Here is an 18,589-nt window from a genome sequence, read left to right as displayed (position 1 = left end):
TGGGGTGAGGAAATCACAGCCTAAATCAGATGTTTTTTTCTGAACATGTGGACAAAGTAGGCAGCTTTAGTGCACTAAAAAAACCCCACCGGACTAGCAGTCAGGAGGTTTGGATTTGAGTCCCAGCTGTGTATCAGCTGTGCGACCATGGTCGAGTCACTTCATCTTTTTGAACTTCAGTTTCCCATGAAAAGAGAGTAAGCATGCCTAGAGTTAATGACAGGAGTAACCAGACAGATAAATATATGAAGGTATGCGTAAACTGTAACGTACCGTATATGAGAGAGTTGCAGCTATTGATAGGTGAATCAAAGATGCTGTGCTCAGAATTTGTTGAAAGGTAAATAGGATGGAAATTGAAATTTCTAAAGGGTCTACTATGTGCCAGATATCATTTTGGTGACTTCATTTATTTGCTCGTGTTTAAATCAAACCATTTATAAAACACAGATTCTTATTTTACAGACAATGAAATTTTACTGACAAGGTCACCGTGTGAGTGAGGGCAGCAACACGATTCCAATCTAGTTTTGTCCTTTTGTGGAGCCTATGCCGATACAAAGTTACTCAGAGTTGATTGTTTAAAAAAAAAAAAAAAAGGAATGTGAGGGGAGAAGTTTATATTCAAATTCTTAAAACAGAAAAGAAAGGATATCAAGCCAAACTAGGGAACTCAACTTTCCTTCCTCCCAATCACTTGAAATAGCATTTGGCGAGAGGGTCATGGCTATTTAGAATTAATTTGCTTTCTCTACCAGTAGATAATCTCCATGAGTAAAGGCAGCACTGGAATTCATTCTGAAACATATAAATATACCACTAGCTTCAAACTCAAATAACACTGTTTCAGTGAAAAGTGAAGTCTTTATCGTATTTCTGAGACATTGTATTAGAAAGCCATTTACATACAAACTTTCTCCCTACTGTACCCACATAATTAAGTTGATGGTTTCACTCTTTCAGGGCTTGCTGTTTTGGATATAAGTCTACAATATCCTTTTTGTGGACCAGTATTGCCCATGAAATTAAAAGGTTAATTTTAATCTTCCTAGTCTCAGTTCCTTTGGACATTTTGGTACATTTCCTTGCAGAAAATATCTTTGAAACAAAAAGTACATTTCATCACTAACATGTCCACAGAATCACATCTAAAATTTGCACTAAGCAGGGAATTCCCTGGCTGTCCAGTGGTTAGGACTCAGCGTGTTCACTGCTGAAGGCACGGGTTCAACACCTGGTCAGGGAATTAAGATTCTGCAAGCCATGTGATGCGGCCAAAAGAAAAAATTTGCACTAAACAAATATTCTGGAATATGATATAGTATCACTGAAAAGTCAACTAATACTTAAAAATTATTTGTTCTACTCTAAAGATATCTAAAATAACATGTAATGTCTACTCTCATTCATAGGTATTAAAGTATGTTCTATTGTAAAACAAGATTTGTGATTTTATACATTTGCAAGGATGTTAATTCGTTAAAAATAATCACTAAATGCTTGTATTAATTTTTTTTAAAAAACCTGTTTATTATGTATTAAAAAATAGTGGGAGGAAAGATAAAGTTTCAGCTCTGGTTCTTTGTGGATGTGGAGATTATGGATTTCCTTTTTTTCCTTTTGCAAAATATTTATTGAGTATAAATAAATGTCCTATACATTAAATATCAAGAAATATTCATTATTGATTACAAGTCCGCTGTAACACTGAAGGAACCACAGAATCAAAATAGCCACCCATGATACAGTAGTGATAATTCCATTCCAGTATTGGACACAGTAATGATTTACTCACAAGACACAACAAAACTCACCAAAAAAGGCCATCACTTTAACCAACCTATAATACCAGAAGAGAAAATGGTTTTGAATCCTAATATGGACAGTCCCACTAATCTCGTCTTTGTCATCAATTTATCAGGTCAATTTGAGATTGTGGAGATATGCTGTCATAGAACTTCCCATTTCCTTGGTTTTATTTCAAAATAACTATTAAGGAATGAAGTTATACATACCCAATGATAATTTTAAGTAAGTTAGTCTTTGATAAAAGAAAAGGAATAAAAATTTAGTATGAAGAAAGCTTCCTTCAAGCAATGAATCTCTTAATGGAAAAAAAATGAAAGCAATGTAATCAACTTTTCCTCCACAGAAAGGAAAGAAACCTAAATCTGTTATGGCAAACTTGGAAAGATAAATATTTCCTAGTCCCAGAATATGTGTTTATTTTACATGATGTACTTGAATGATGCAAGTCTATGAAGCAGGGATCTGTGGCAATCCAAATTCACCCACCAGGACTCCATCCTTATTCTTTGTGTCAGTGGGAACACCTTCTGGAATTGCAGGGCAGCTGCTGCTTCATCCAAATAAGAACTGTCTTTATCAGCCAGAAGCTCATCGCCCAGTGCATCCAACTCTGCTTCTAGGTCATCTTCATCTAATTCTGGGGTGCCGTAACTACGACTCAGTGCTTCTTGGATTTCATTTGCATCTTCCATCATATCCTCTAGCTGGTCTTGTACATCCTCAGTCTGGTCAATTTTTACTTGCTTGTATGCTTTCTTCATTTCCTTTACACCCAGTTTCATAGCATCAACCATGGTCTTGGTGTCCTTCAGTGACTGGATGATGTAATTGGCTTGTTCCATGTTAAATGACTGTTGGGCAAGACTGTCCCGCTGCTGCTCATACCTTTCCAGGACCCTCTCTCATTGTCTTGATCTGATCCTTATACTTCACTAGTTCAGCATCCAGCCGAGAAATCTTCTTGTCAATGGATTCTGCCCTGCTGTCCTCCGTGCCAGTGCAGTCAGTCAGTCAAGCTGGGCGGCGGAGCCTTGGGTTTCGCTTTCCCGAAGAATCGGTTCATCTTGGGTGGCCACGAAGAAAACCAAAACGTTTGAGCAAAACCAGAAACGGAAGCAGAGTCACCTCCGCCTCCGACTTGACTTCCGGCCCTCCATGCACAAGCGCAATGTGCCTATTCGGATGTTTTAAAAAGCATATTTCTATATTTGTTTCTTCCAAAAGTTCTATAATGGACATACATCATCGCAGAGAACCTAAGAACATGGGCCTGGGAGCCTTGGCCACACCTAGACACGACTGGGATCTTGTCCCAGCTCTAGAACTCAGGAGCTGTGTGACTTTGGGCAAGTCCTTTGACATCTCAAAGCTTCAGCTTTTGCATGTGAAAATAGGGATAATAAGATTGCTGTACGGATTAAATAATATATGTGAAATATTTAGCACAGTGCCTGAAAAATGGTAAGCTATTATAGTCATGAAAAAAACAAGAACAATTTTGCATGAGAAAGGATGTGAAAAGACTATAGTGGAGGGGAAAAAAATTCTAAAGGGACAGAAAGGAAGAGAGGTCTACCATCAGGTACTGAAAGTATTTTTGAAATTTTATATGGAGAAGAGAGAAAGAGATGCAATGAATGGGACTTGGGGGAAGAAAAATGTAAAAATAAGGCTTTTAAGTAAGTCTTGTTTTGTGGAGTATACCTTTATTCCCCTTTCATCTTCCCTCTCCCCTACCATCAAGAAAATAGTCAGTTCTAATATAAACTATAGCTTTATGGTAGCCATAGAGAAAGCTTCTAAAGATCAGCTCACTTGGCAGAATTCCCACCAGCTCGTGACTACTCTGTCCTTGCCCCACTCCACACCTGTAAACACATCCAGTCACTCAGACTGCTCAAGGCTTGATTCAAAAGGAGGCTTTAGGTCACAGGTCTGAAGCTTAATTTTGAAACTTGATGGTTATTAAGATGGGGTGGGTTGGTGTCTTGATCGGCTTGTTCTTTATTGTCTCCACTCAGTCCTACTCTCTTTGGTCAAATAGATGAATTAATTACAGACCAAAGGGCCACATCATGGAGAAAGCTGATCAATGTTTAATGTGCTGGATGAAATGCAATACTACATTATCAAATGGAAAACACTGGCTGGGAATTACACTGTCTGTGCTTAAAGAGATCAATGATTTATAACAATCAGAATCCGTTTAAAAAGAATAATTGCATAGATTTTATGTGAACTATAAGGATACCAGAAAGGCTCTCAAGGTTAAGGTTGCAAAAATGCCTTACTTTTCTTTTATTCTTAGAGTCACTAAAGGTAGGTTAAGAACAAATAATAGACACTCAAAAGTTTATTTAAGAAAAGACAGATGCTTTACGTTACCAGAGAAAAGGAAAAAACACAACACACACACACACACAGATTGACCCAAATGGCTTCAAATCATTATGACCTTTTCTAAATCTACTTAACTGTGTCTGTCTGCTGTCTTCCAGTATCCTCTCATGAAGCACATGTGGGTTCACCGGGTATATTTAAAGTTCCACCAGCTAAGGTTCCTCCTTATCGAAATTTCTCACCTTAAAAAACCATTTATTTCATTGACCTCACTAGGTGCTATTAGTCCATTAAAATTGAGAATAAAATAATAAAAATCAGCACAATTTAACAGTTTTCTAGGAAAGGTAAAGGACTGATGTTTTGGAAGCATCAGATATGAGTTGATGTAGTAATATCTACTAGGACTTTTTCTCTACCAAACATTCACAGGGTTGCAGGAAGAGTGACAGTTCATACAGCTTATCATGGATCACTTGTCAAGTCTGACAGTCCCTGTTTTGGGGAATCTGGAATCGAAACGATGAGATTCAGAGGTTCTATCTAAACAGAAGAAATAGAAGTTTGAAAGCTTCATATCGGGGCCTTTTTCTTCCACACTGACTGAAAAGTAGCAAAAGCTTATTTGCAAGAAGATGGGAATAAAGCAAATTTTTGGAAAGAAGTAAGGGCTTCAGTCCATGGTTGTCCAATCCAGCCTTGAATTTCAGAAGATATTCCAAGTGTCCTTCTAATTCATTCCCCTTTTTGATTAAGTAAGCTCAGGTAGATCTTTGTTACCCATCAACAAAAATTTCTAACTAATACAGTCAGACTCTGTGACCAGCACTTTGCATGCACTATATCCCTTACCTCATTCCTATTTTCCTTTTAATACTTAATTCAAGTTTATCTTGTCTTCTGGGAAGTCATCCTTGGCTCAACTGGCTGGTCCAGTGTCCCTCTACTAGGTAGTCAGTACAAAATATTAATGAAGTTACCAGACCTAGCAAATCAAAGTATAGGACATTCAGTTAAATTTGGATTTCAGATAAAAACAATACTAATTATTATTCAGATAAACACTTTTTAGTGTAAGTATGTTCTGTACCATGTTTGGGACATACTCAAAAATTACTTGTGTTTATCTGCTATTCAAATTTAATTAGGTGTACATACTGTGTTTATAAAAGTACAGTATTTATAAAAGCACTAAACTGTGCTTATTATACTGAACTGTGGTCTCTGGTTTATTCAAACGGTATAATCCTTGGTACATAACGGGAGATATTTACACTATGTACTACGTATATATTCTTTAATCTGTTTAACCTAAACAGAAACCTTGAAAGGTAGATATTGCTTCTTTCATTTTACAACAAAAACTGAAGCTAAAAGAAGTCTATAATGACAGTAAGTGTTGTCTAGGTAATCTCAAAGCTTATGCACTGCACCATCCATATCTCTAGTTTGTTAAAAATAATTTGGGGACATAATTAAGGACCAATCTCAACTGCTACCCATCAGTAGGATTAAGGATCATACTAGAAAGTGGTAAAGCCGAGCCAAATAGCAAAACCTAAATTTTTTTCTTAAAGAAAATCTAGTTCTCAACTTTAGAATCAGATTTCTATACTTTAAAACTAGATTTAGAAAGTGTTCTCAAACTTTAGCGTGCATTAGAGTTACTTGAAGGATTTAAGCCATAGATTGCTGGGCTCCACTGCCATAGAGTTTCTGATTCAGTACGTCTGGAGCAGGAAAGAGGATTCACTTGTCTAACAAGTTTCTAGATAATGCTGGTGTTGTTGGTCTGGGACATACTCTGAAAACCACTGCTCAAGGTTCTGAAGGGTCACTCTACTTGGCTAGTGTGTGGTTCATTCTAAAATGAACAGGACTACTCAGTCTTATGTAGACCCAGGTGACTGTGCTGGAATTTCTGAGCTCTGACTCTGAACCCAATCCCTTCAATGTTGCAGCTCTTCATTATTTGGAATGAAGTCTCTAAGGGAATATGGACCAGGAGACCACAGCTGCCATACCACGTGAAATTGTGTGTGAGAGCCATTTTCCAGCACTCATTTTATATGAGACTCTTTTCCCTACTGTTTTCCTACAGCAAAGGCCAACAGATAGCCACTCCATTCTACATTTTAAAAATAGGGCTCCTGCTCTCGTCTCTGACTCTGGGTGAGAGTAACTGGAGTTTATGATCCGTAGAAGCCGTCTCCTACAGTGAATATACTGTTTTTCTCTCTCCATTTGCCACTTCATTTCCCATATATAAAACCCTTCCAGGATTCTCTGCAGCTGTCATCTGGGAAAAATCACAGCTTTCCCACGATGGGGGAAGAAATTGCTATTTTAGAGTCAGTGATTGGTCTTTCGGCACTTTCCCGGAAAAGGAGAGACTCCAGTAACAAATCTCAGGCCAGGTAACTCGGTGAATGCAACATGGAAAAGAGGCACTAACTAGGGACTTCAAAGGGAAAGGATCATAGGACTGGAGATTACTTAGTCCACTCAGTCCAATACTCTGTCCACAGACAGGACTACATACCAACTTTCAAGAAACGAGGTCCCGGTACCTCCCATCTGGATTAAGGAAGTAGCTTTCTAGCTAGTTTTCCTGATGCCAGGTTACCTAGTCCCTCTTTACGTCATCCCACAGGCAAGCCCAGCTCAGCTACAATTTCCTAAAGCAACCCTATCATTATTTCCTCTCCCTCAAAATTCGTCGAGTCACTTAACCTATATAAAATCAAAGCTGTGGTTAATTTATCCTTGTATTCCTAGTGTCTGCTATACAGTTGTCACTTAAGAATGAATGAGTGTCATTGAAGGGTCTCTAAATCTAGCCTCTTCTTATACCTCTCAAACTCCTGCTTCAGTCAATCCACATCCTCATTGTCCTGAAAATATAACAAGCTCATTCCTGTTTCTACATTTTATTTCATGGTGCTTTCTGCCTCCCAAATGCCTAGTTCAAACCAGCCTCATTTAAAGGCAAGCTCACACTCTCCAGCCTCATGAAATGTTTCCTAATCACACAAGTCCTCATTGCCTATGATGCCTGAAATGCAAATGCATGGTAGATTCTCATGAAAAAGCTACAGATTGATCTGGTACCCCTGCAGAACCTATAATTAAGTACTATACATTAAGAAATCCATTTTCAAATGTTGGATTTGATTTTCTATTTTCCTCTACTAAGATTTACTCCAATCCCAGAAATTGATATGGATCAGCATATGTGAAATCGATAATTTTACATTTTCTGATTCTAATTTGATTTGACTATGTGATATCCATGAACATTTTAGTGAAAAGTTGAGAAGCACAAGGAGCATGGTATGGTGGGAAGAATAGTGAGTTATAAGCCAGATTGGAATTCTAATCCTCACACTTTCCATTTAAGTAAGGCATTTTTTTTCTTGTCTCTGTTTAAATTGAGTTCAATGATTTTACAATTCTTTTCTAACTCTGGTGTTCTATAAATCTAAATTCAAGGCTAACTCAGCCTGCCACCTAGCTCCACTTGGAAGTCTGGAATGTACTTCAAATGCAGCAGAATGCCAAATTATGCTTATTCTCTCTCCATGGACAACTATGTACTTTACTTTTTATTCTCTATCAAAGTAAATCATTCCATCTCCAAAAATGGGGAGTTCTCCTTCTCTCTCAGACACACGTTCAATCTGTCACACAGTGTTTTAGATTTAAACTTTTCTTTATGCTCATTTATCCTACTGTGGCTCTTATTGTCAATCACCCAGATTCTGGAAAAAAATTTGTAACCAGTCTCCTTGTTTCTAGTTTTGTCCTTTACAATCCATCTTCCAATTTATTGCCAGAATGGGGTTATTGAAAATACACCTGATTGCTTTATTCCCCTATTTAATAGTCTTTGACTGCTTTTCACTGCCTACAGCAGATTTTCAAACATTTAAAAAACATAAGCCATCACTCTGATACCAAAACCAGACAAATATGTCACAAAGAAAGAAAACTACAGGCCAATATCACTGATGAACATAGATGCAAAAATCCTCAACAAAATACTAGCAAATACAACAGTACATTAAAAGGATCATACAGTATGATCAAGTGGGGTTTATCCCAGGAATGCAAGGATCCTTCAATATATGCAAAAACAATCAACGTGATAAACCATATTAAAAAATTGAAGGAGAAAAACCATATGGTCATCTCAATAGATGCAGAGAAAGCTTTTGACAAAATTCAACACACATTTATGATAAAATTTCTCCAGAAAGTGGGCATAGAGGGAAACTACCTCAACATAATAAAGTCCATATGTGACAAACCTACAGCCAACATCGTCCTCAAAAGTGAAAAATTGAAACCATTTCCACTAAGATCAGGAACAAGACAAGGTTGCCCACTCTCACCACTCTTATTCAATATAGTTTTGGAAGTTTTAGCCACAGCAATCAGAGAAGAAAAAGAAATAAAAGGAACCCAAACTGGAAAAGAAGAAGTAAAGCAGTCACTGCTTGCAGATGACATGATACTCTACATACAGAATCCTAAAGATGCTACCAGAAAACTACTAGAGCTAATCAATGAATTTGGTAAAGTAGCAGGACACAAAATTAATGCACAGAAATCTCCTGCATTCCTATACACTACTGATGAAAAATCTGAAAGTGAAATTAACACTCCCATTTACCATTGTAACAAAAAGAATAAAATATCTAGGAATAAAGCTACCTAAGGAGAAAAAAGACCTGTATGTAGAAAATTATAAGACACTGATGAAAGAAATTAAAGATGATACAAATAGATGGAGAGATATATCATGTTCTTGGATTGGAATAATCAACATTGTGAAAATGACTCTACTACCCAAAGCAATCTACAGATTCAATGCAATCCCTAACAAACTACCACTGGCATTTTTCACAGAACTAGAACAAAAAATCTCACAATTTGTATGGAAACGCAAAAGACCCCGAATAGCCAAAGCAATCTTGAGAAAGAAAAACGGAGATGGAGGAATCAGGCTCCCTGACTTCAGACTATACTACAAAGCTACAGTAATCAAGACAGTATGGTACTGGCACAAAAACAAACATAGATCAATGGAACAGGATAGAAAGCCCAGAGAAAAACCTACGCACATATGGTCACCTTATCTTTGATAAAGGAGGCAGGAATGTACAGTGGAGAAAAGACAGCATCTTCAATAAGTGGTGCTGGGAAAACTGGATAGCTACATGTAAAATAATGAAATTAGAACACTCCCTAACACCATACACAAAAATAAACTCAAAATGGACTAAAGACCTAAATGTAAGGCCAGACACCATCAAACTCTTAGAGGAAAACATAGGCAGAACACTCTATGACATAAATCATAGCAAGATTCTTTTTGACCCACCTCCTAGAGAAATGGAAATAAAAACAAAACTAAACAAATGGGACCTAATGAAACTTAAAAGCTTTTGCACAGCAAAGGAAACCATAAACAAGATGAAAAGACAACCCTCAGAATGGGAGAAAATATTTGCCAATGAAGCAACTGACAAAGGAATAATCTCCAAAACATACAAGCAACTCACGCAGCTCAATATCAAGAAAACCAAGCAACCCAATCCAAAAATGGGCAGAAGTCCTAAATAGACATTTCTCCAAAGAAGATATACAGATTGCCAACAAACACATGAAAGGATGCTCAACATCACTAATTATTAGAGAAATGCAAATCAAAACTACAATAAGGTATCACCTCACACCAGTCAGAATGGCCATCATCAAAAAATCTAGAAACAATAAATGCTGGAGAGGGTGTGGAGAAAAGGGAACCCTCTTGCACTGTTGGTGGGAATGTAAATTGATACAGCCACTGTGGAGAACAGTATGGAGGTTCCTTAAAAAACTACAAATAGAGCTACCATATGACCCAGCAATCCCACTACTGGCCATATACCCTGAGAAAACCATAATTCAAAGAGTCATGCACCAAAATGTTCATTGCAGTTCTACTTACAATAGCCAGGACATGGAAGCAATCTAAGTGTCCATCAACAGATGATTGGATAAAGAAGATGTGGCACATATATACAATGGAATATTACTCAGCCATAGAAAGGAATGAAACTGAGTTATTTGCAGTGCAGTGGATGGACCTGGAGACTGTCATACAGAGTGAAGTAAGTCAGAAAGAGGAAAACAAATACCATATGCTAACACATATATATGGAATCTAAAAAAAAAAAAGGTTCTGAAGAACCTAGTGGCAGGACAGGAATAAAGATGCAGATGTAGAAAATGGACTTGAGGATATGGGGAGGGGGAAGGGTAAGCTGGGACAAAGTGAGAGAGTGGCATGGACATATATACACTACTAAATGTAAAATAGATAGCTACTGGGAAGCAGCCACATAGCACAGGGAGATCAGCTTGGTGCTTTGTGACCACCTAGTGGGGTGGGATAGGGAAGGTGGGAGGGAGATGCAAGAGGGAAGAGATATGGGGACATACGTATATGTATAACTGATTCACTTTGTTATGAAGCAGAAACTGACACACCATTGTAAAGCAATTATACTCTAATAAAGATGTTAAAAAATAAAAAAGTATAAGCGAAGAAACCCTTTCTTCAGATGAAATCTTACTCAGAAGCTACATAATGTACATTTATAATTGTCTGTATATAACAAAGGCAGACTTTCTGTAATTTCTGTGGTGGGGAGGGAAATCTTACTCAGAAGCTACATAATGTACATTTATAATTGTCTGTATATAACAAAGGCAGACTTTCTGTGATTTCTGCGGTGGGGAGGGAAGGGAATCACAGCAGAGCCTGTTGGAAGGCCCTTGTTTGTGACTCCACAGAGGGCTCTGAGGAATCCACAGTCAGGGCATCGTATATGACTGAGCAGGGGCCAGTGATTACTGAAAGAAATCCAGGGCATGCCCTTTCTCCAGGCCAAGTGCCCTGGCATTGACCAGTGTCTGCTGAAGTATCTTTTTCTAAATCACATTAAAATCACATAAAGGCTTCTGTGGTCTAGTGGTAGCACTATTCACAGGGTTCTATGGAACACAGATTGAGTCCACTTGCCTTTTATGATAAAGCTCAAAGACTTTCACATAACATATAAGTCTTTCCACAACTGGTTGTTATTCACCTCCCCAGCCGTGTCTCTTGCTATAACATTATAGTTTCTTCAAACCCCATGCAAGTTCATGACTCAGGCCTCTCTCCCTGCCTGCAATAGCCACCTCCAGATGTCACATTTGTCTCAGTGCCTTACCCATTTTTTAAGACTAATGTCCATTCTGAGGTAGCTTTACAGTTTAACGGGGGGAGATAGTAAAACAAACTAGTAAAATTCAGTATAATAAGTCCTACGGCAAGTGAAATATAGGGTGTTGCAGCAGTATATAATGGGAGAATCATGTTGGGGCTAGGGAGGCTGAGGAAAACTTGGAGCAACTGAGGTAGCTGAGATCTGAAGGTCAAATAGAAGTTAGCCAGGTGAATAAAGAGAGGGAGAAGTGTTCCAGGAACAGTTTAACTGCTGGTGAGGCGAGGAGTGGAGATCAAGCCTTGATTGAAGGCCCTTGCAAGGCATGTTAAGGAATTGGACTTGAACCTAAAGACAATGGAAAGCCATTGTAGTATTCAAAACTAGAATAATGTTTTAGAAAGAGTTCTCAAGGTACAGTGTAGAGATGTGCAGACATGGATAGATTTGGGGTGCAGGGGAGTCTGGAAAAAAGCAAGCAAGGATTATTGTTAGAGGCTATTACATAATCTTGATAAAAGGCATGGCGGCCTGGATTAGACTAGTGGCAGTGGCAATCAGGATAAAGAGAAAGGGACAGATGGAAGGGCTAATTAGAATCTACCAGATATACTGATGGATTGGTTGTGGAAAGTGAGGAAAAGGAGGAAATATTTTGTTTACATGTTTATTTCTATCTACAAATCATGAATCACTTGAGGGGAGAAATCCTATCTTACTCATTTTTGTATCTTTACTGCCTACTACGGTTCCAGGAAGAGTTGGCACTTAATATATGTTTGATAAATAAACCAATGAATTTTAGAAGTGGGGAAGTTGATAATGACACCTCTGCTGTCAGTATCCATACTTTTCCCTCATCCTTTCCAGTGATCTTGTCCCATGAGAATTCTGTGTCTTCCCATGTCCTCTCATTTCTCCTGCAATAAATATAATCAATTCAAATTTAATCAACCTAAGAAACAGCCTGTCATTCACAGGCATATTTGTATTAAAAAAAAAAAACACCAGTAAGAAGGCAAGGTCTAAACAAAATTGATCACCAATGATAAGATATCAAATATTAGTTGAAAGATATAATTACACACACACATATTCAACCAATATTTATTGAGCATGTACTATATAGTGCCAGGTATTGTGTAGGCACTGAGGACACAGTGGTGAATGAGAAAGATACTGATGGCCCCAGATGCGAGACGTGGGGAGGAAGAGATTTACAAGAAGATCCCAAATCACATCGCAAGGACAGCAGCCTTTATTACTTACATACAAGACTAATTCTAGTTTAAGCACACCTTTTAACCTTAAGAGTTTAGGTATTAATTTCAAGTTTTTATTAGTCATATGATTATTTTAATTCTTGGAGCTCAATTTTCATAGAAAGAGAGAACTGAACCATAAGCAAGAATTCAAGTATACCATGTGGCAAGATGCTTGTAATCTTTTCCCTTATTTTGAATTGCTCTTCACTTACCATGTATTGATATAAGAGGTTTGCCTCAGTGCCCCCCACCATGGGAAGTGTGCACTATCTTATGAGCCAACTGATATTCTGTGTGCTTTTACTTACGCAGAGCAAATACAGATTATTTGATGGTAAGTGATTTCAACAGTTTATGAGATGTATAAAATATTTAAGAGAAAATTTTCAACACCTTTAAAATTCTTAAAATTATAAATGTTTAATCTCATGGTGAGTAAATTCATTGGTTGTTACAGGGAAACAATTTTCAACATTTGTACAGTTCAATAACAAATAAGATACCAGTATAACTTGATTTATTTGTTTTCTTATTTATTACATCTCTCCCCACTAGAATGGAGCTCTGCGAACGAAGAAATCTTACCTCTAATTTTCTCTGTTTTATCACCAGTGGTTAGCATAGCTCTTCACGCAATAAAGTACCACCATCCACCCAATTTTCCATATTCCTTTACTTTCCTCACCCTCCATATCCATGCCATTAGCCACATCAATTACTTCGAACTCCATAATGTATCCCAATCCATCAATTTCATTCCATTTCTGGTACCACCATGCAGTCCAAGTCACCACCACTTCTACCTGGACACATTGGCTCACTGGTTCTTCTCCTGTTCTCTACAATACATTCTCTATATTCTCTACTCTAAGCCAGAGTACATAATTTTAAAATTTAAATCAGATGCCGTCACTTACCCCTTGCTTAAGCCGTCCAAGCTCTTCCTATATTATGTAAAATAAAACCCAAGCCCCTCCCCCCACCTCACAAAGCCCTGGCTCCCACTTCTTCCCATGCTGTCATCTTCTACCACTCTTCCCTTTGTCCCCTTCATGCCAGCTGCATTGGCCCTACTTTTAATTCTAGTATGTGCCTAGCTCACTCCTGCTTTAGGGCACTTGTACTTACTGTTCCCTCAGCTTTGTAAGTCTTTTCCCTTACCTCTGTTTGGCCAGCTTCTTTTAGTCATTGAGATCTTGCCTTAACTGCCACTTCATTAGAGAAGCTTTCCTTGATCACTCAGTATAAGAGTAGAACCAGCCACTCATCTACATCTCTCTGCTTCATTTTCTCCATAGCTTTTATTACTGATGATATTTTGTATGTTTGTTTATCTTCTGCCCAGTAGACAAAAATGTAATTTCCTTAGAGCAGGAAACTTGCCTGTCTTGTTGACCATTTTATGCTTAGTGCCTCGGACAGTGCCAAGTCCATAGCAGAAACTCAATAAATAGTTGAATATCAAATTAATGAATGAATGAAGGGATGAATGAATTGTAGTTCTACCTAATTTGAAGTGGGTTTGTCAACTACAAAGTATATACAGTCTTGCTGCCCAAATTTGAATTCTGATAGCTCTAGCTTGAAGACCTTCTTAAATCCAAACCCATAATTATTGGAATTACTTAGCATTGACAAAAACCGTGAACAATTCTCTATATAGCAGAAAATGCTAAATTGCCTGGAGATACTAATTTTCGAGGGTAGATGATTAGTGATGCTGTTTCCTGACCTTCTTCTGAGCTACCATAATCAGCTGTTATTGTTTATGTGATTTCATAATATCTACACTCCTTATTTTTTCCTAAGTTAAATCACATTTCATAAAATAAATTCAAATAAATTTTGTGTTGAAAACTCATGACATATTTTGAAATTACTGGTGATATTTTGTGATTTCATAAAACCAGAACTGGAGCTCCCTGATTTAGTGGTTGAACTGGTGTTTGCGGTGGTAGGCTCAGTCCCTTACAGTTGTTCTCAGCTGTGGAGATAAATTTCAGAGGCCTGGGGATGGTAGCCAGGAGGATTAGGCACCATGAAGGGCACCTTTGCTCAAAAATACCTTCTTGCTTTCAATAAATCGGTTTTATTTGAATTAATAAATTTCTCTTTCAAAATACAGAGAAACCCATTGGTGTCAACCACCCCCATGTTATACATAATTGTCCATATGGGCTATGGGACTTCATTTTACAGCATGGGTAGATCAGGGGACTCTTCGAGGGGCAATTTCATTGAAGAACTTATTAGAAGAAGCCATAGGCACCAGGGGAGAGAGGAAAGAAGCTTTCAGAAGATAAAGGAGATCAGAAAGAGAACCCAAAGTAAAACCACACATTTCCTAGGACTCCTGTCACAGCAAAGGTAGTAACCTTTGGGAACAGTAAGTGTTTATATAACACCCCAACAATATTTTGTTTCGTTCTTAAAGCCTAAAAATATGCTGGGCAGATACTCTACCTTTTTAAATGGAAAAACTGAGGATTAGACAAGTTAAATAACTTACTCAAATTCACACAGCAGGGAAGAGAGAGAAATAAAAATTATACATGAGTCTTAACAGCTCCTGGTCCTGTCTCCTGGCCATTTATCACTCCTGTTTATGCTGTTGTCATTTAGTCCTTCTGTTACAATTGTCTGCAAAACTTCAATCCTGATTGAACCCAGCTCTCCATCTTTCTCATTGCTTCTTCCAGAGCAGCTGAACACTGAAGGGCTGGAGAAAACCCACGAATAGTGGGTGTCCCTGTAAATTCATGATCTCCAAACACCCTGGTCAGTTTGCTATCCTTTCTTCTGCAATGACAGTCTCCAAACCCCTTTCCTACATCACTTCCAGCACATACCTACCTGACTATGTGCAAAGCCACGCTGTTCTCTCTCTTCCTATTACAGTGGAGGAAGTGTCTCTTCTGACACCAAGGTCCGTCCATTCACATTTTCTTAAAGACCTCACTTAATCATTTAATCTCTTAACATCCTGCATCCTCAAACTCAGTCTCTCTAGTTAACTCATTCTCTGAACATTCAAACATACTCTGGTATCTCCCATCACTTGAAAAGCCTTCCATTGACCTGGTATCTCCCCTTGTCCTATCTTTTTCCTTTTTACAGACCAAGTTATAAAGAGCTGTTTACACATAACTTTCATTTCTTCCTCCCTAATCTCTCTTTATCCCATTGTAATCAGAGTTCCCCTCACAATGCCCCTACCAAGAAAAACACAGAAAATGTTCCTACTAAATTCACCACTAGGGACTTCCCTGGCAGTCCAGTGGTTAAGACTTCACCTTCCAATGCAGGGAGTGCAGGTTCCATCCCTGGTCAGGGAGCTATGATCCCACATGCCTTGTGGCCAAAAAACCAAAACATAAAACAGGAGCGATATTGTAACAAATTCAATAAAGACTTAAAAAAAATAATAAATAAATAAATTCACCACAAATCTAGGTTTGGCCAAATCTAATGCCATCTATTTAGTTCTCATCTTAGTTGATCTCACAATAATGTTAAGGCCAATTGCTCACTTCCTCCGTGAAGCACTTTTCTCTTGGCTTCTGTGACCCTTCTGCTTTTCTTCCTACCACTCTGGTCACTCCTTTTGAAATTCTCATTTTAGTTGTTCTCCAATTTATTGATCTTCATGCTTACAAAACAGAAGCAAGAAAAAACAAAGCAAAACAAAACTACCCTCTGTTTTGTATGCTTTAAGTTGACATCTAATGTTTTCCTCATAGGTTTAAATAGTAACAAAGGATATAATTTCTGGCCTGTTGTGAATTGTAAACTTTTATTTTTTAACTGTCACATCATTATTTCAAATGTATATAGCGCAATGCAAGTATATACCAATTTGAAATCCATGATCACCAATTTAAGATATAAATTAAGATATTTTTGAGCAGTTGGACATTTTACATTTTTTTTTCTCCTTGAATTTATGTTTTCATTTTACTTCCACAGAGTTTCATCCTAATATATTTTATGTTAGAACATCTTATATGGATCACTGTAATATACTCATTTGAATCAGAAATGTATGTACAAATATAAATCCTACGAATTAAAAAAAAAAATTCCTGCAATATAAGACTCCAATGTTAAAAAAAAAGTTATTCTGGACTGAGTTATCATGATGATTATTAATATTATACATTGATCAAAATAACCTAAATAAACTATGAATTTCAATGTATAAATCTAAAACAATGAAAATGTAATTGTATTGGGGATTTGTTTCTCAATGGGGAAAGTAGAGCTTTTTAAAATTAGCTCACGTTTCCATGGATGAATATGAATTAAGGGTAGAGTAAGACAAGATTCAGAATTCCTATTTTTCATTTCTACAAATGTTTAAGTGCTAAGATAACTTTGTTCACATAAACAAGGAGATGGGAATGGGAAGAGAACTTTGAATTCCTTCCAAGTTAAATGCCCCAAATCCTGTGACCTATCATAAAAAATTATTTTAATTATCTATCAGATGACAATTGCTTTCTAATTTTGCTAAAGCAAAGAATGGGAAACCACATGACTTTAGAAAAGGATTAACTACTCAATCACTAGAGACACTGACTAGCTCATCCTGGGCAACAATGTTTCAGATTGTTATTTTCACCTAGTGGTAAAATTGTACTGTTAAGTAAGTAGTAAAATAGTCCTAAATAGTAAATAATAGTAAGTGGTAAACAGAGCCACAGCAGGATTTGGGATGGGTAGGTCATATAGCTTTCATTTGTAAAATGTGAGAAGAGCAATGATAAATGGAAAAGTGAGAAAAAAGAACCAGTATGAAGCTGCAGCCTACTTGGTGGGCAGATCAAACTAAAGATCCGGAAATTGAGTCACATAAAGATACTCCTAGGGGTATGCATTTTTCAGATTAAAAATCTCTGGTCTAATTTACATCAAAAAGTTTAGAATAATTCAAGACAGTCCTAGGTCCTTTTCTCTTTTTATTGTATACATTTTCAAAGCAATCTCTTAACTTTCTTGGCTTTAAACATTCACAATTTCGTCCCTAGACAGATCTCTCAGAGTTCCGAATCTGTACGTTCACTTGCCTATTTGATATCTCCACTTGAATTCCTCATCAGGACCTTAAACTTAACATTGTCCAAATTGGAACTTATCTTCCAACTGCCTCTCCACCAGTCTTTGTCAATTGTTCTGATCCATAGCTCAAAGTCATCCTCTGATAATTCTACTAGATGGCAAACTCTATGAAGTCAAGGATATTGCATACTTAGCACCTGCCATGGGGCCCAGGGCAGAGAAGGCACTGATGCTTTATTTGAAGGACTACTACTTCTCACACCCCACTCCAATCAGTCATTAAGCCTCCTCAAGTTTACCCCTTAAGTATATTTCAAAATGTATCCACTTCTCTCAGTCTTTTCATCAGCATCTTAGTCCCAGCTTCCAACATTTATCACCTGAATTACCGCAATAGCTTCTTAAGCTGCTCTCCCCGCATGTATTCTTGTCAGCCAAGCCAGACTCCCACAGCCATCAGAGTGATCTTTATAGATAACAATTTGGTTCAGCCATTTTTTCATTGAAAATCCAAAGTTTCATGTTGCTTTTAGAAGGATAAAGAACAAATTACTCACTATGACATCTAAGGCTCTGCATGATTTCTCACGTCCACCTCTGCATTCTCATCTTGTCCCTGTTATCCCTTTCTCACTAATTCTAGTCCTGGGGACCTCTTCCTTATTTCTCCTCTGGCCTTTGGACATGTTTTCTCTGTCTGAAGATTCCTCCAGCCCTTGACACTTGGCTAATGCTTACCCTTTACGTTTCAGCTTAAATACCTCCTCCCTACAAGGCTTCCCTTGGATCCCCAGATGAGATCAGGTCATGCTATTACAGCTTTTCACAGCTTATGTACTTTCCTTTCATTTCAACTCT

The 18,589-nt window shown here is 37.6% G+C and overlaps 1 protein-coding gene and 1 pseudogene across 14 annotated transcripts in view; both read right to left on the bottom strand.

The window, feature by feature from the left end:
- DLG2 (discs large MAGUK scaffold protein 2) overlaps window positions 1-18,589 on the bottom strand; it is a 929,335-nt gene that overhangs the window by 586,826 nt on the left and 323,920 nt on the right. The window lies entirely within an intron of this gene.
- LOC132429042 (charged multivesicular body protein 5 pseudogene) lies at window positions 2,217-2,950 on the bottom strand (annotated as a pseudogene).

This window comes from Delphinus delphis, chromosome 8 (genome assembly GCF_949987515.2).
Source record: "Delphinus delphis chromosome 8, mDelDel1.2, whole genome shotgun sequence".
Classification (NCBI taxonomy): domain Eukaryota; kingdom Metazoa; phylum Chordata; class Mammalia; order Artiodactyla; family Delphinidae; genus Delphinus; species Delphinus delphis.
Note: the sequence above shows the minus strand (reverse complement) of the source record. Positions and strands in the feature narration are given on the sequence as shown.